This window comes from Salvia hispanica, chromosome 6 (genome assembly GCF_023119035.1).
Source record: "Salvia hispanica cultivar TCC Black 2014 chromosome 6, UniMelb_Shisp_WGS_1.0, whole genome shotgun sequence".
Lineage (NCBI taxonomy): Eukaryota > Viridiplantae > Streptophyta > Magnoliopsida > Lamiales > Lamiaceae > Salvia > Salvia hispanica.
This window is the reverse complement of record NC_062970.1, coordinates 23,830,560-23,850,004: the sequence shown is the minus strand read 5'-3', so window position 1 is coordinate 23,850,004 and position 19,445 is coordinate 23,830,560. Positions and strand designations below refer to the sequence as shown.

The window sequence follows — 19,445 nt, the reverse complement described above, 5'->3', positions numbered from 1 at the left end:
TAATATTTTATTCTTATCTTATAGATTTATATGGATTTGTTCCTAGATAAATCTTGGATAGATTTGAATAATTATAATATAATATTATCTTATTCTATGGATTTATATGGATTTATTCCAAGATAAATCCTAGATGAATTAGGATAAACATTTATATTAATTTATTTTATCCTATGGATTTGAATAGATTTAATTCTATTAAGACAAATCTTAGATGGATTAAAATAAGTATTAATCCAAGTTATCCTTATCTTTTGGATTTATATCCTAGATAGATTAGGATAAAGATGATATATAAGAAATCCTTATTTAATTGGATTTAGATAAATTTATTTATCTAAGAAATCCTAAGTAATGTTTGATATATTCTGGATGTCTATTCTAAATAGAATTAAGATTTGTATAAATCTTGGTTGATAGGATTTTATTTTTATCTTATGGATTATGATGGAATTGTTTCTATCTAGTAATATCCTAGTACGATTTAAATAATGATAATCCTAGATCAACGTTATCTTGAATTGTAGGATTTGATTTTATCGAAATAAAATCTAGAATAATCCTAAATGGATTTAGATAGTTAACTCTATCTTGATAAATCCTAAATAAATTTGGATAATTATTATCCAATATAAAACTTAATTATTTAATTGATTCTCCCTTGACTAGATTAAATAATTGTCGATAATTATCCTGTGTGTTTAAATGCCATGCATTAAATGGATTTATCTGTTTATTTGGTGTTTATCTATTTTAAGTGGATTATCTGCTTTATCTGCTTATGTGATAATTATGCAAAAACCATACAAAATATCTAAGTGATGATTACAACAAGTGCGTTGTATACGGTCTCCATCGGTTGGACTGCCAAATTTTGTGAAGCTGATTTTCTAATATTATCGCCACCTACAGAGTAGGGACAATAATCCTACGAAAACAGTAAGTTCATAAGGGCGGACTTCTCACATAATAAATAGAATGAACTAGAAAGTGGTTCCCAATATTATTGCCACCTGCAGAGTGGGGACAATAATCCTAAGGAACTGCGAGTTTCAGGGTTCAATCAGAATTTATGAGATAGCTTGGTTTTGTTATCAACACATGAACATTGTTATGGGAGTGTGTTGTAGAAATAAAATTCTGTAATGCTAAATCTGATGGTCGTGCTTAGGCAGCATTAGGCGTATCAACCTCCAGAGGAGGAAGCAATTGATGCGTCGGTGTTGTGACCAGTAAAATTGTCAAAATTTTAATGCGTATTAACCTCCAGAGGAGGATACAATTTATTAATTTTGCTGTTGTAAGATACATAATTGTTTTGTGGTTATTTGTGATTATGTATTGAGCATGAGTATGTGATAATAAGTTTATTTGCCAAATCTTCATTATGTCATTTAATATTTGTCTGCGATCCTTAAAGAAAGAAAACTCGAATGCCTAAATTATGTAGACCGGAAACGAAAATGGATAAGATTCTCATCGCTGAAAGCTTGGAGTTTATACTCAATGATTCATGTCCTCCATTTCCTCGACATAATTCCACGAAGAATGTTCGAGAATGCATTATGCATGTACTTGACAAGCTCTTTGAGGAATAAGGTCAAGCTATTTTCCTTTAAGTAGCTCGACAAGTCTTGGTTAATGACGATGAAAGATGGATATCAATAGAATCTGTCAAGATGATTCGATTGGAATATCCTAGAGTGACAGAATGTTTTGAGGATCTTTTGATCACTCAAATAGTTTCTGACACAAGTCATCGCCTAAAGTAACAAGAAATGACTATAAGAAGGTTTAACTGAAAAGTAGAAAATCTTCAGAATAATAGTCGTTGTGTTACTATTAGAGGAAAGTAACATGATAGATGACGAATTCATAAAGGCTGCATTTTTCTTAAGTCCTAGTTCATTTGAACAAAAGACTAGATATGGAAATGGGAGAGCCTGGATTGTCATCGAAGTTTGTTTAAAGCGAGAAAAGATGCTTTGTGAGTTGGATTGACCTATTTTATAGAAGGACAATGACTTACATGACAATGCAACTTCTAAGTAAGAGATCTTGATCCAGTTAGGTTTTTGTTGCAGTGGGAGCTATTAATGCTCAACTATTGTTTTATGGTTGATGCTTAAGGCATCATAGTATTAAAATAATATAAGTGCGACAAGGTTGAGTATTCAACAACACATCAACTTCTTAATCATTGAATGATAAAGTATTTATGGCTCTTAGCCTTAAGGCCAAGAAAATACTTAGAAATTGTTCGAACTGATCTAGACTATCAAGATTTTAACATTTCGTTAAATAGCTTGAGAGTTGAGAAAGTCTATTTGATGCACTATGAGTTAGAATCATTTGATTTTTCAAGAGATTCAGAATACTTATAGAAGTGCAACATAGAAAGACTAGCAAGTCTTAATGGTTTACACCATAAGGAGACGAGCAAAGGGTTATGATCAGTAGTGGGAGTCTAATCTCCATTAACGAATCCAAGCATTCATCTAATGAATGGGATAGTTATGTAAGAAGGAATCGAAGTCTTTCTAAGACAAGTTTGATTAAGTGATGAGTTGTACTCATTAAAATCTTATCATTGATGGGATAAACATTAAAGAAACTACCAACATCAGTACCTTCTACAAAACACGAGTTGTGGACTAGAGCGTCTCTAGTCTAGCACATCTCAAGGTGTAATGTTGTTCCAACACGTGTTGGAAAAGTGTCCAAGAAATTGGAGTTGAGTACTGAGGCATGTTTTAAGGTTTGTCCCAAATGATGTAAGGTTATAAGTTCTGTAATCTTCAAAGATATAATTCTTGTATGAAGATCAAGAGATGAACTACAAGCCTAACAACGTGATAACTCTCAAAATAAAGAGAGAGATATCGGATTTTCCACATTACCAAGAAGTCATACCATTAGAAACTTTTGCACTAATAAAATCAACTTCAGTACCTAAGATTGTAAGAACCATATCGTAGTGGGAGCGTTCCACTGGAACACAACAAGTTCATGGGTCTAAGAGTGTCGTAAGACTCAGTCTTAGATTAACTTGAACATAATCCCTTTAACTACAATGTAGTATTGGTTAATTTGGATAATCATCTTTGAAAAGGTGATAGATTCCATATTACAATCTAAGATAGACAACATGTTTTACAAGACTTGCAATACTACCTACAGGCTGTGTCAGTCAGTGGGAGCAAGTATCTTTGCAAGTGTAAATGTGGATCTCAAATGGCTAGACAATGACAATGGGTTATGCCCAAAGAGAATTATCTTCTCGCTATCGTTGTGCCAGGATTTATTCGATCATATTGTCTATTAGAACTTACATAAATTAGAATGTATGTATTATGATTGTCAAGACAGCCTTCTATAAATAGAAGTCTTGAGGAAATCATCTACTAGAACATTCTAATGGATATGTAATTAAGGGCAAGAAACGCATGATTGGAAGCTTATATAGACCTTCGTGGTCTTAGGCAAGCATCTAAATCAGAGTATATGTGTTTTATCAAAATTGTCAAATATTTGGAATTTGACTTGTGTCCTTAACAGTGCTGTAAGCACAAGGAAGTTGAAAGTGCATTACATATGGTATTATTGGTACTCTACGATGATGAAATCTACAAAAGTTGCAAACAACTAAGATTGGCATCTGGCGTAGGAAACTGGTTGTCTACCCAGTTTAAGATAAATGATTTAAGAGAAACTAATTACATTCTTAGCATCTAAGTCCTTTTAAGATGCTAGAAAGAATGTTGAGATTCTCTTAGGAATCCTATATCTACACATTGCTTGGAACATTTAAGCATTAGAAATTCCATGAAAAGGTTTATACCTCTCAAGATGGAATTGTCTTGTCTCTAGTCAAGTGTCGTTTGACGCTTAGTGAGATCAAGAATTATGAGACTAGTTTCGGAGATAGTTGTCTCATGTATGCTATAATGTGTACTAAGTTTGATATTAGTTGTGCTTATGCATAGCAAGTATATATCATATTAACCATGGCAAAGGATTTTGATTGAGGTAATGAATATACCCTAGTGCTTGAGAAAGACTAGTAACTATATTCTAGTTTACCAGTCATTCATGTAATGTCCTTGGGGTTACACTGTCTTAGTTTTATGACTAATCAGTGATCGAGTAAGTCATCCTCTGAATATGTGTTTACCTTAGGAATATCTTCCTAATAGCTTTAATCGTAAGTTTGAGTATGCCTATGAGTATTATTTTTTATTACTCTAGTGAAGGCTAACTCAAGGGACACACGAGTTTATTAAGCTAAGCAATCACATATGGGGATGAAATTAATTAAAGATCAAGTACGCAGCAAAGACATTATGGTGAAAAAGATATTATCAGAGAACAACCAAGCAGATTTTTCTTTCACTTAGTGAAATGAATGGTAGTTCGATATATCTAGTATCAATACCTGCTTTGTGTATAAGTGGGAGAGTTTTTGGCAGTGGGTATACTCGAAAGCATGTTTTGAGTATAAGTGGGAGATTGTTAGGTTTGGTATACTGAAAAGCATGTTTCGAGCAAGTTTCGCTCGAATAGAATCTTGCTTGTATACGTAAAACTCTACAATCCACTTTTAACCCGATTCAGTATTATTCGAGCAGTCTCGCACGAATAGAATCACTATTATTATTACATTGTGTTTGCTTGTGCATTTATAAGATGTTTTACAAACATTTAAATGCATAAGAAGTAAACAAAGTCTAAGTCTTTTGCTTAGTAGACCGGTTGTGGGCGTCGTCCACTTTAAGGTAACACGGTCAGATCTATGCAATGCTTTGCAAAAGAAAAAGAAGAATTTCACAACCTAGATAGGCTTTGGCTACCTATCGTGAAAGGTTGCAATGTCAGTCCGCATATTTCTAAGCCTTACTGAAATAAGATGACATTGGTGTGGTATAGCACTGAACGGATCTAACAGCAAGACGTGTCTTTATGCTATCTACTGAAAGACTAGGTCTTGATAAAATACTATTTCTTAATCTACATATGTTAGCATTGAGCATACGGTATTGATTATGCACTACTTTGACTTATCAAATGGTGCGGGTTTTTCGCAACCCAATAATCCTGATATATTGGGTAGTGGTGATTAATATCTAGCGGTGCTAGGATTGCTATTATGTTGAAACGTGCGCGAGGTGAGTCTCGTTTGATAATGTCCTCAAGAGGAGCTCGAACAAGGTTTTATTATTCGGAAAACTGGCCAGTTGGAGTTTTATTACTCTATGAATAATAAATAAATGTTTCTTGCTAAGTCCACTCTTGGAATTAATAAGATATTAATTAATTAAGTCCATAGCAGACATTAATTAATTAATGGACATTTATATCTTAAGCGCGGGAAATAAATAATAAAAGTGGAAACCCGGATTACTTGTAATTTCGGATTTGGATGGGGAGAGTTCAATATTACTTCTGTAGTGGCTGCTCGTAATATTCCAATATAAGCTTGTATTAAATTGTGGGTTCAATTTAATTAGTAAAAAGCTAATTGGGCGAGCCCATATCCAAAACCTTCCATCGCTGTGCAAGGGGCATCAAACCCCATCATTAAGTTCTCGTGTGACATGACTTACTGACATCAATCTTTGAGATAAGCTTGGCACAAATAAACAATTTGACAAACGAAGACTTGGAGAAATTTCTATACTTCCAGCCCCTGCTACTTTTATTAGTTCCCCATTCACAGTTCGAATATAAGTTTTAGTAAACTCACTAAAGTCACTAAAGTCCCTTCTTTCTGGAGTCATAGTATCTGTAGCCCCACAATAAAAAATCCATCCCCTTGTATCAATTCTATTACTATTTTGCACGTTAATGTAGCGGAAATATTCATCAAAGGTGAAAAACGGTTCTGGGTGTAAATTTGGACAACTTTTGGCTGGATTTCGGAATTTTTGAATTTTATGGGCAACTTATCACAATAAGATAAATCATGGGGATCAGATTTAAGGCAATGGGGTATATTTTGGTATTTAGTATAGTTCTGGGGTTGACAATCTAATAGAAAAGAGTTTTTAGGGTTTGATAAAATCAAACCCTTTACCTCCTGTCATCGCGCTACTCCCCCGATTCTGATCTTCCGTCGCGCAGGCCCGTTCCACAAAGTTTCCGACCCGGATTCCGCTTCCATTGCCGCCGCCACCACCACCGCCGATTTCTGGCTGAATAGGGTTGTTCGGCTGGTTTCCTCCTCCATTCACCCCTCCTCTGTTTTGATTTGGGGTTTCCTGTAATTCTATTCACGCAATTCTCACATGTATCATGCTCATAACTTGAATTAATCATGCTTTAAGAATATTGAAACCTAAAACATGCTTTTCCACGAAGCTGCAATAATACCTAATTAATTCTCTAAAGAATTGATGATGGCTAGCGACTTCTCCATGTGATGCTTTGAATAATATACCACGGATCTTCTCTCTGGATCCCGAACTGTACTCCAATATCAGTGTGGGTTGATCTCACCGGAATACTAGGACTTAAACAAAGAAGACAGAAATTCTACTCCTACGAGGAGAGGAAAAATTTGAACCCTTCTCTATATGGGGGGGACGAAATTTTGGCTATAAAAAATTATATGATTTCTGTCTCCTTTATTCTCCTATTTATATTAAGTTCCTTTTGGGCCATGGAAGGTTTTGGATATGGGCTCATCCAATTTACTTTTTACTAATTAAATTGAACTTACAATTTAATATAAACTTTAATTGGAATATTACGAGCAGCCACTATAGAAGTAATATTGAACTCTCCCCATCCAAATCCAAAATTATAAGTAATCCGAGTTTCCATTTTAACTTTCATTTCCCGCACTTAAGATAAAAATGTCCATTAATTAATTAATGTCTGCTATGGACTTAATTAATTAACTTCTTATTAATTCCAAGAGTGGACTCAGCATGAAACGCTTATTTATTATTCATAGAGTGATCAAACTCCAACTAGCTAGGTTCCGAATAATAAAACATTGTTTCGCGCTCCTCTTGAGGACATTATCAAACGAGACTCACCTCGCGCACGATTCAATATAATAGCAATCCTTGCACCGCTAGATATTAATCACCACTACCCAATATATCAGGATTATTGGGTTACGAAAAACCCGCACCATTTGATAAGTCAAAGTAATGCATAATCAATACCGTATGCTCAATGCTATCCTACATTGATTAAGAAACAAATATTTATCAAGACCACGCCTTCAGTAGATAGCCCAAGGACAAGTCTTGCTGTTAGATCCGTTCAGTTCTATACCACACCAATGTCATCTTATTTCAGTAAGGCTTAGAAATATGCGGACTGACATTGCAACCTTTCACGATGGATAGTCTAATTCCATCTAGGTCGTGAAATTCTTCTCTTTCTTTTTTAGGACTGACCGTGTTACCTTAAAGTGGACGCTGCCCATAACCAGTCTACTAAAACAAAGACTTAGAATGTTTATTTGCGTTTTAGTAGTGATAGATTTTTGGTTATGAAGAATGTTTTGTTGATACCTTCTTTTAGAAGAAATTTAATTTCAGTTTCTAAATTAGTTTTTGATGGATATTCGATTTCTTTTAATGACAGTTGTGTTATTAAGAAAGATGGTTCTTATATCTGTCGTGGTATCATGGAAAATAATCTGTACACAATCATATCTACACAATTTAATAATCGCAAATTAGAACTCAATAATGCATCGAAAATTTCAAAGAAAAGAAAGGAACCTTCAAGTTCAATGAACGAAACGTACTTATGGCACCTTAGACTTGGTCATGCCAACCAAAGAAGGATTCCAACTTTAGTGGGACCAGGACCTTCTTAAAGGTCTAGACACTGAGTCATTTTCCACGTGTGAATCCTGCTTGGAAGGCAAGATGACTAAGAGACCTTTTAGGGTGAAAGGTAATAGGGCCAAGGAAGTACTAGAACTCGTTCATACTGATGTGTGTGGACCAATGTCAACCGAGGCAAGAGACGGCTTTCGCTATTTCATCACCTTTATTGATGATTACTCGAAAGTTGGATATGTTTATTTGATGCGCTTTAAGTCTGAAGCTTTTGACAAGTTCAAGGAGTTTAAGGCTTATACTAAGACGCATCATGGAAAACGTATCAAAAGTCTGCGATCTGATCGCGGAGGCGAATACCTCAGTGCCGAGTTTTTGTACTACCTATCGGTAGAGGGAATTGAATCCCAACTGCCTGCGCCTGGCACACCCCAGCAGAATGGCGTAGCTGAAAGAAGGAACAGGACCTTGTTAAACATGGTTCGATCGATGATGATTTATGCACGACTGTCTATTTCGTTTTGGGGACATGCCTTGCTTTCCGCGAGCCATATTTTAGACAATTTACCGTCAAAATCTGTTCCTGCCACTCCATATGAGTTGTGGAATGGGCGCAAGCCCAATCCAGAGCATCTCAAGATATGAGGGTGTCCAGTTTATGTTTTGGAAAAGGATCCAACTAAGTTGGACTCAAGGACAGAGGTATGTTTGTTTATAGGATACCCCAAAGGATCGAAAGCTTATGAATTCTATAGTCTCCGAGACAAGAAAGTCATTGTGAGTTCTCACGCGATATTCTTGGAGGAAGACTTTGTTATGAATCATAAACCCAGCAGTGAGTGGCTCTTGAAGAGCTCACTTCAGTCACAAGTTCCATTAACCAAGAACAAGTAGCTATTGTACAGCCAATTCCCGAACCTTCAACTTCTACACCTAATGTTGTAGTGCCGCGCCGCAGTCGGAGGGTCTCTCATGAGCCCGAAAGGTACATTGGTTTGGGAGAATCTATGGATCACTCCTCGGACAGCAATGTACTAGATCCCTGGAATTTTGCAGAGGCGCAGGCGGATGTCGATCATTGCCAATGGGTAAGTGCAATGGATTCGGAACTACAATCTATGATAGACAAAGACTGTAACATTCCAGACTCAAATCATGCTATCATTTTATGTGTAAATAAATTGTCTTAGTATAATAGATATATTAAATGATTATTATATAGGATAATATTACTAAATGGTGATTGTAGTTAAATATGACTACCATATATTTATATGTGATAAATTTAATATATATATATAAACATGTAAATTGAGTGAATAGAATTCTTTGAATTATTATGAGTATATACATAGTATATATCACATGCATGCAAGTAGTGAAGTAGTTATGTAGTCCGTATATGTATATGTTGAGTTAACTATGAAGTTAATTTAAATAAATAAATAGTACATGCAGAATAGAATGGTAACGTGTGTGTGCCTTGCATATTAATATACAAATGCAATAATGATAGGTGTCACAATAGTAGATGTGTGTGTGTCCAATTTTCTTAATCATCACTTTCCTAATTTAAAAGATAAGAAAAGAAACATATAATGTCAGCTTTTATCTAGTAAGTCGGCTTATACATATATATTTACGTGTTGTATTAAAAAAAAGAAGGGGAGAGCATTTGTTTTAAGAAGTAGGCCGACTCTTCTCTTTATAGATATATGTTGTATATTATTATACCGTTAAGAAAGAAAAATGACGGAGATATTTCTCTGGCAAAATAAGAAGATAGAGAGGGAAATGAGGGAAAAGAATGGAATTTTGTTCAAAGAGGTCAAAATTGTAATCGTGAAATGGAATCACAGATTCGCTTAGAATGTGAAATAAGGTGGGTATAAATTTCATATTTAATTATATATGTGCTAAAATTGTAATCGTGAAATGGAATCACAGATTCGCTTAGAATGTGAAATAAGGTGGGTATAAATTTCATATTTAATTATATATGTGCTATATGATTGATTGTTATGTATTAAATTGGAGTGAATATTTGAATTATATGGTGAAATGTGATGGATATATGATTGGCATAAGGGAGTATAGTTTAAAGGAATTATTTGATGAGAAATATGATATTGAAGTACATGAATCATGTGATTAAAGAGGATCTGTGACGGTCTTGCTTTGGATCTGAAATCACAGAGGGGACCTATGAGTCCAAATACAGAGGGACCTATATGAGTCCAAATAGAGGGACCTATGAGTCCAAATACAGAGGGACCTATATGAGTCCAGATACAGAGGGACCTTCGGGTCATAGAGGAATCCCGGACAGATACAAGGCTTGATTTGTCACAGAATAATAAATTGAGCAGAGAGGCATATGCATATGACTATTAATTTGTTTATGATATTTATTGCTCCTGGTTATATGTATTGCTTAAAGAGTATGTTTGATAATTGTGTGGTGGGAAATTAAAGGTGAAATTTATATACATTGGACTGTGGCTCATAGATGTCAACGATAGAAATAGATATTGGTTTTTAAATGTATTCGATATGAGTGTTTTATTTTTGAATGTATCTGATATGAGTGTTTTATTTGACATGTGGATTAATATTTTTAAAATTTCTTGGATTTATTTATTTAAGAATATATTTCAGAGGGGTTGAGCTGTGACAAAGACGTCTACGATTTATCTGTCCTACCCGAAGGCTGTACTGCCATTGGGAGCAAGTGGATATACAAACGTAAATGTGGACCCGATGGACGAGTTAAAGTCTTTAAATCAAGACTAGTGGCTAAGGGGTACACCCAAAAGGAAGGTATCGATTACGACGAGACCTTCTCCCCAGTGGCGATGCTCAAACCGATCCGGATGTGGTGTTCTTAGTTTTATATGTAGATAACATTCTTCTAATTGTAAACAATAAAAATATGTTGTCATCAGTACGAACGTGGTTGTCAAACCAGTTCGAGATGAAGGATATGGGAGACGCGGAACACATTCTAGGTATCAAGGTCCTACGGGACCGTGAGAAAAGGATGTTGTGCTTATCTCAAGAGCCTTACATCGACACTGTACATAGTCGCTTTGGCATGCAAGATGCCAAGAAAGGTTTCTTACCTTTTAGACATGGCATCCATTTATCTCAAGAGATGTGTCCTAAGACAGCATCTGAGATAGCAGAGATGAGAAGGATACCATACGCTTCGGCAGTTGGTAGTCTCATGTATGCTATGCTTTGTACAAGGCCTGATATTTGCTTTGTTATTGGCATGGTAGCAAGATATCAGTCAAATTCGGGCCAAGGACATTGGACTACAGTAAAGAACATACTCAAGTACCTTAAACGGACTAAGGACTATGTTCTAGTTTACAAAGAAGGCGAGCTCTGTCCTTTGGGATATACTGATTCAGACTTTCAAGCTGATCAAGACTCGAGGAAATCTACTTATGGTTATGTGTTTACCTTAGGAGGTGGAGCTGTAATTTGGAAGAGTGTAAAGTAGAAATGCATTGCGGACTCTACAATGGAAGCCGAATATGTGGCTGCTTCGGAGGCTACAAAAGAGGTTGTATGGCTCAAGAACTTTCTTATGGACTTAGGTGTGGTTACGAATCTGCCCAAGAGCATCACCATTTATTGTGACAATTCTGGTGCTGTGGCAAATTCGAAGGAACCAAGAGCTCACGAAGCGAACAAACACATAGAAAGGAAGTATCATATCATCAGAGATGTAGTGCAGAGAGGAGACATACAAGTGGTCAAGATTGCGTCAGAGAACAACCTGGCAGATCCTTTTACAAAGGCATTGGCGGTCAAACCGTTCGAGTGACATGTGGAAGGAATGGGAGTTCGACTCACTCGAGACCTCAACTCGCTTTCAGTATAAGTGGGAGAATTAGACGTAGGGCATATTTTTTTGTATACTCAAAAGTGTTTTGAGTATAAGTGATGTTAGAGTTTGTATACTAGAAATCATCTTTCGAGTGATTGAATACTGTTAAAACTCTTATTTTATTTTCCAAAGGAATAAACAGATTATTTTTATCATAATGTTGTTATGTTTTACATTTAATGGATGTTTATTACATTTTTAAATGTATAAGTAACTTAACAAAGTTTAAGTCTTTGTTTTAGTAGACCGGTTGTGGGCGTCGTTCACTTTAAGGTAACACGGTCAGTTCTGAACAAAGAAAAAGAAGAATTTCACAACCCAGATAGGCTTAGACTACCTATCGTGAAAGGTTGCAATGTTAGTTCAATTATTTCTAAGCCTTACTGAAATAAGATGACGTTGGTGTGGTATAGCACTGACTCGGATCTAACAGCGAGACAGTCTTTTATGCTATCTACTGAAAAGCGAGGTCTTGATACAAATTTGTTTCTTAATCAATGTAGGTTAGCATTGAGCATACGGTATTGATTATGCACTACTTTGACTTATCAAATGGTGCAGGTTTTTCGCAACCCAATAAGCCTGGTATATTGGGTAGTGGTGATTAATATCTAGCGGTGTTAGGATTGTTATTATGTTGAATCGTGCGCGAGGTGAGTCTCGTTTGATAACATCCTCAAGAGAAGCTTGAAATAAAGTTTTATTATTCGGAACCTAGCTAGTTGGAGTTTAATTACTCTATGAATAATAAATAAGATTTTCTTGTTGAGTCCTCTCTTGGAATAAATAAGATATTAATTAATTAAGTCCATAGCAGACAATAATTAATTAATGGATGTTTCTATCTTAAGCACGGGAAATAAATATCAAGCAATGGAAACCCGGAGTACTTATAATTTCGGATTTGGATGGGGAGTGCAATATTACTTCTGTAGTGGCTGCTCGTAATATTCCAATTATAAGCTTATATTAAATTGGGTTCAATTTAATTAGTAAAAAGCTAATTGGAGGAGCCCATATCCAAAACCTTCCATAGATTTCTGTCTGGGCCCAATATGTGACTTAATATAAATAGGAGAATAAAGGAGACAGAAGATCCGTGGTTTTGTACTAAAGATCTTCACGTGGAGAAGGCGCTAGCTATCTTCGATTCTTTGGAGAATCCTCAAGGTATAATGGCTAAACCGTAGAAAAGCATGTTTTAGGTTTCAATTAATTTTAAAGCATGTTTTATTTGAGTTATGAGCATGATACATGTGATAATTACGCGAATAGAATTTTTCTAAATAATCTGCTAAATAGATCAGAATTATTATGTAATTGATTTATGTGAGCGCTTCCGCTGCCAACCCCTTCAACTTATACATTTAAACATGTAATAACATCCATTAAATGTAAAACATAACAACATTATGACAAAAATAATCTGTTTTATTCCTTGAAAAATAAAATAAGAGTTTTACAGTATTCAATCACTCGAAACATGATTTCTAGTATACAAACTCTAACATCCCACAGTGGGAGCACCATAATTTACTTTTGTCCGGCCTCCCTCCGGCGGTCTGGTGTGTGGCTACGGCAGGTGGCGGTCGTTGCTGGCCTCCACGGTTGTTCAGTCGATCCCTCTGTGCTCCTAATCCATAGCCTATTTCCCCCGATGATGCATCGGCGCTTCCTACGCCAGCGGAGTCTCCGGTGGGTGGAGAGGATGCCGGTGGCATGATTTTCTGTCGAGCCGCCTCCTTCTTCACCCACCCGTAGGCTTCTTCGACTGAGGGGTATGGCTGTTGCTGAAGGATCTCCCGATGAATGTGGTCGTACTCTTGATTCAATCCAGTGAGAAATTTGATGAGTCGCTTCTCACTTGCGTGCTGCCAGTACTGCCCGATCCCTTTATCACAACACATTACGGGTTGCTTTTGAGTTCGATCAATGTTCACCCACAATCCGTGGTTTCGACGGTAATACGTCTCAAGATCAAGATTACCCTGTCTAATTGAGATTATTTTGTCCTCCAGGTTGTAAATCAAATATGGATCTGCCTTGCTTTCGAATGTGATTGCAAGGTTATCCCACAAAGCCTTGGATGTTTGGTGGTGAGCGAAATCGGCGATAATATCATTTTCGATGTTATCAACGATCCAAGAAAAGACTACCAATCGGTTTCTTCCCTATCCCGATATCCTTTGCCGCCTGGTTCCGGCGGTTCATCTTGGATATGTGAATATCCCCTCCTGTTTCCTATCGCGACTTTCATCAAGCGCGACCATAACGGGTAGTTCTTCCCGTTTAATTTGAACGCCACGGTAATGTTCTTGTTTGTCCTCAATTTTGAGGATTCTACTACTGGTTTTTCCTCTTCAAAGTCTGACATTTTGTATGTGAAAGTTTGGGTTCTGTTTCTGGTTTTAGGTAAAGGTCGAGAATTGGGTATTACACGCCTATGATGAGAATTCTCTAAGCCAGAATTCTTCCTGCTCTTATACCATGAAGAAATAATTAGAGACTGGAAAAGATGTATTATTATTGCTTTATTACAATATGTGCTAGGGTTACATCCTTTATAGCCATGAGATATTTTACATATGGAAACTAAATCATAGGAGATCATATTCTAATTATGGTATACAATCAATTTGGAATCAATCACCTTAATTCCGTGATTTCTTTCCAACACTAAGTCAACATATATATGAATTTCTCTATGAACAAGATAAAACGTGCAATTTCCTCTTCTATGCTTTCATCCAATTTCCAAGTAAAATAGAGGTATGTAAATATACCGACATCGAAGATGACTCCCGCAGTCCGTGTGGAATGTTTTGATGAATCCCGCTGTCCGCGTGGAGCGTCTCTTGACTTTGGTTTTCGGTTCCAACTTCATCCGGACATCATTTTCACCTCTGCACTCTACCTAGGAAAGAAAAATAACACATTTGTAAGTTCAAATACATCTAAACATGCTTCCATAGAGGGGTGATCAATTGCTAACTCTTCTTAAATTGCTAACTGATCAATGCAGACATTAATATATCAACACAAATTCAGCTGACATACTTATGTCTTGGGGTTGACATCAATATTTAAATCTCAACACAAAGACATAAGTATGTCATTCAAATTTGTGTTGACATGTAAATGTCGTCGTGTTGACATTTTTAATATTACTGCTTTGATGTATTAGCAAGTTAACAATTTAAGAAAAGTTAGCAATGTAATTAATAAATTATGGAGTACTTACTTGTGCCATAAACATTGATTTTCAGATTGGGATGGTTGCGCCACTCCGAATCAATGTGTAGTTCGGGCAATCTCCAATTTCTAACCTTATTAATTTAGTGAGACGCGCCACCACAGAGGGAAGGCACCGCAATCTGTTCCAACCATGTAGGCATAATTCCCTTAGAGATGAGAGGTTCCCCAGCCACTGTGGCAATTCTTCTCCCCCTATATTTTCTAACTTCAACCAATGAAGTGCAGTGAGATGTTGAATTGATTGAGGCACCCACTCCCAATTTTCAATCCCCTTCAAGTATAACTCAGTTAGTGAATTGCAACATCCTTGCAACATACCATGCACAGTCTCTCTGATGGCATCACTACTCTCCATTGACCACTCAACACTCACATCTATCTCTAGTTTCCTCAACTTGCCTAAATCCCAACTCTCAACTCTACCACTAGCCATGAAATTCGGAACACCCGTGATTGCTAATTCTTCAAGACGAGGAGATGATTTAGCGAGGCAGTCAATTAGCATTGGTAGATTCTTTAGTTTCCATAATCCTTTCAATATGAGTGTCTCGATCGTGGGTATGGACGACTCCAAAATTTGAAGTGGAAATTCCACCAGCTCTCTGCACCCTACAATTTGCAGCTCACGGAGGATTCTTTCATATTTTCTTACTCCGTCACTTTGATTGCCAACTGTCTTTAGATTTTCACAGTCATTTATAGTCAACTCCTCCAGAGAATGGAGGGTGTGTAGGCCATCTGGTAATTCTCTCTCAACCCAAGGTACATATGAATCCAAAATGTTGAGATATTCTGATTGTTATAGAATAACTGCTTCGGCAGACATTTCATTTCTAATCTAGATATTACGAGAGTCCTTAAATTTTTGAACGAAGAATTTAGGAACCTGGCCTTCTTCAATCTAAACAAATAAAGTAATTTCAGATTAGGCAGGTGCTCAAGCGTTGGGATTTCCTCACATTCTGAGCAATTCCCAAGTGTTAACTCTATCAAGTTGTCAAGTGGTACCCAAGAGCCTTGACGCGCATCCCATACTGCCATCTTTTCCATCCATGTTGGAAATCTTATCTTCAACACTTTCAAATTTACATGAGGTTGGAGGCCTTCCAATATACTTTCATCATTTCTTTCACCGACACTATCCTCGGCATCCCAACTAAGTGCCAATTCTGACAAGTTTGACTTCGCCAATGTATTAGCTTTCATAGACTCTTCCTTGTCACGCACTCTTTCAACATTCCCAATCTCTAGTCCTCCTTTGAGATAATTCAAACTTCCAAGCTCTTCAATTTGATAGCCCTTCTCTTCGCCCACTGCAAAGTACCAGAGTGTTTGGAGACTAGTTAATCTCTCAATCTCGGCAACTTTGTTTCATACGATAGATAAAGAAGCCTTAAATTAATTAGGTACTTCAACATATTTAGCAGTTTCTTCAGTTTCCATATTACCTATCTTAATGTTTGCAAGTGATGGAGTTCTCCAATCCACTCTAGAATGTTTATAATATCAGTATAGGAAATATTGAGATTTCACAAATGTATCAACTCCCTAATTGAACTGGGCAACTCTTCATTACTGTAACCATACAGAGTTAGATTATGCAGACTTTTGAAGCTAGAGAATATGGTACGAGAAGTTCCACCTCCCAAGAGCAATGTACGCAAATTTCTCGTCACTTCTTCTGGAATATCACTTGATTCGTTTTCGTGAAACATGTATCGAAATAGGGTGTTTCCATCTGTTTTATTAGATAAAACAGAAGATGCAAGATCATGCACAAGATCGTGCATCACACAATATTTATCTTTATAATAATAATATTTCTCATCAACTTGCAACATAGAGTTTTGTGCAAGAACATTGAAAAACATGTTCCCACAGACTCCATATCATCTCTTTGGGTAGGTAGGTTGAAGAAATCCTTCTGCCATCCAAAGTTCAATCCGCTCATCTTTCATAATTTCCTGACCTTTGGGGAAAATCAAACAATAAGCGAAGCACTTCTTGAGTGCGGCCGAAGACAGGTGATCAAAGCTCAATTTTAATATTGTTAAAATATTTTCACCTCCTTCACCATCTGAAAGCCAATTTTCTTTGATGGATCGCCAATCTTGTACGGATTTAAAGCGACGAAGCACACCCCCAACCAGGTTGGCAGCCAAGGGCAAACCCTGACATCTCTTTGCAATCTCTTTCCCAATCGTCTCAAATCCTGATGGAACTTCTGCATTTTCATCAAAAATTTTTACTTTAATGATGGACCAGCACTGTTCATCTGATAAGCCTTTTAAAGAGTGAATATGAAATGAGTTAACAATTGAAGCAACATTGTCAATCCTAGTAGTGATGATAATTCCATTTCCTTTTGTAGAAGTAACTCCTGACATGGAGTTTATAAAGCATTCCCATTGCCCAACATTTTCATTCCACACATCATCAAGTACGAGAAGATAAGTTTTATCCTTGAGATCTTCTTGAGTCAAAAGTTTGAGAAACATGAACCCAAATAAGTGATCTGAATCGAGCCTTTATGCTTTTATAATTGAAGACAATCTTACTCAATGTAGTCTTCCCCATACCCCCCATTCCGACAAGAGCAATGATGGAGAAGGTCCGATCTTCGGGGATATGTGTCAGCATGCCAACTAGTTTTGGCACATCATCATCTCTTCCAATAAAGATTGGGTCAAGAATGAACGAATCAGTCTCAATGGAAGTTTCAGAAGCAACAGGTGCATTCAGAAGTTTGCTTTAAAGGCCAAGATCAATTTCCCTTTTGTTCATAGACTCAAACTCCGCATTAATTTTTTTTATTGCGGGAGCCATATTATGCCGACGCGATATTATTTTGCACGGTGAGAAGAAGCATGATAGTACCCTATCCTTGGCCTTGGGACTGAGATTGATGGTCTTCAATTTCTTCACTTGTTTTTCGAGAATTTGATAGCTGAGTTCATCCAAGACATTATCAACATCAAAGTCCTTTGCAGCTGTTGGGCATCTCCATCGAGACCTCGAAGTAGAGAGTACTCTTCCTTCAAAACGCTGATCAAGTTTTGGACAAGAACTTCGATGGCAGCAACACCTCCATCCATGGTTTCACAAAGGCACAAAACTAAAGTAATAGAGAAAATGCTTACAACAGTAAATTTGTAGATGACTATTCAAATACTCTCCCATAATATATTATACCCACCCATCATATTAATTTATATAACTTGAAGCACTAAGAATAAATAGCATAGGGTTCTTTAAATCAGATCATGAAAACAAACATCTAATAAATGAATCTGATGGTTGAAAGTGTCATAATTTCCAGATGCCATTGACAAACATAACAATATAATAAGTGGCTTAATTGTCAATTATGTAGGCCGTTTTAAATTACAATTATTGCTACCTAACTTGTTGCGAGTAAGAACAAAGTATATTTGTTTTAAATGATAAACCTATTCTAGGTGGGTACACACATGAAAGGTTAATTGAAACTACTGAATTAATCAAACTTAACAAAATCAATTAGTAGGTCGATATTACAAAATGTTGCTGCCTACTTTTATTTTTATGTATTAGTAAATGCTCAAATCAAAGACGGTCAACATATTGGGCATACATAGAAAGCAAACATACAACAACAGTAAAATGTTCAACTTCAACTAGTATACATGTTCTTTTTCAATCTTTTTTTCTATCTAAACATGATTATAGTTGGAGAATTATGTATGTTTTCACAATTGGAAACAATCGTATGTATAGATTTTTTCTCAAAATTCTTCAAACATATAGTAGAGAACCCATATATTGTCAGGAATTCGAGTCACCATCTAATAATATGCATCAGGAACAAAAGGCATAAATATAGATCTAAACTCCTAGCAATAATTTATGTTGAACACAATAGTTAGAGAACTGACTTTTAGTTGTGTGGAGTGTTTCCACGATTGGATCAGATGATGTAACTCTTCTTTAATTTAATCAGTACGTGCTGAATCTCAACTTCTCTAATGTATTTGACAAATAAAACACGTAGAATCAGAGTTGATATATGAAACTTAGCAGAATCCAGAACACATAAGATAAGAAAATCCATGTTACACTAAGGTAATACGATGATAAATTGCAACTTGTTTTGATGATAAAAAAAGAGAACCTCAACAGAAAATGAAATATGATATACTTACTTGTTGCAAGATTCAATCGTAGACTCAAAATCGATACGTAGATGTAGCTCTCTCTCTCTCTCTCATCAATTACAAATATTAAGAATTTTAATAGAACAAGATTACACAGGCAGAGCTTTAAGTATTGAAAGATCCAAAGCTAGTGGGTATTTAAAACTATATATTGACCTTAAATTTGTGATTATATAGTTGATTAGGTTTATGACATAATATGCACATGTGCCATACACTAAACTACTCCACAAGACGCCTTCAGCATATCATATACTCCATTCGTTCCTTGTTAATAGAGACATTTCTTTTGGACAC

The 19,445-nt window shown here is 36.1% G+C and overlaps 1 long non-coding RNA gene across 2 annotated transcripts; it reads right to left on the bottom strand.

The window, feature by feature from the left end:
• Positions 1-14,078: 14,078 nt before the first annotated feature.
• LOC125193280 lies at positions 14,079-19,206 on the bottom strand. Of its 2 annotated transcripts, none has more exons than XR_007171549.1 (3): positions 14,942-19,125; positions 14,484-14,614; positions 14,079-14,174 (listed from the first exon to the last, which is right to left on the bottom strand). It is a non-coding gene; the product is annotated as an uncharacterized LOC125193280 (long non-coding RNA). The 2 variants fall into 2 exon arrangements; XR_007171550.1 differs by lacking the exon at positions 14,079-14,174 and adding an exon at positions 19,137-19,206 and having other exon boundaries at positions 14,260-14,614; positions 14,942-18,956.
• Between the last annotated feature and the right edge of the window lie 239 nt (positions 19,207-19,445).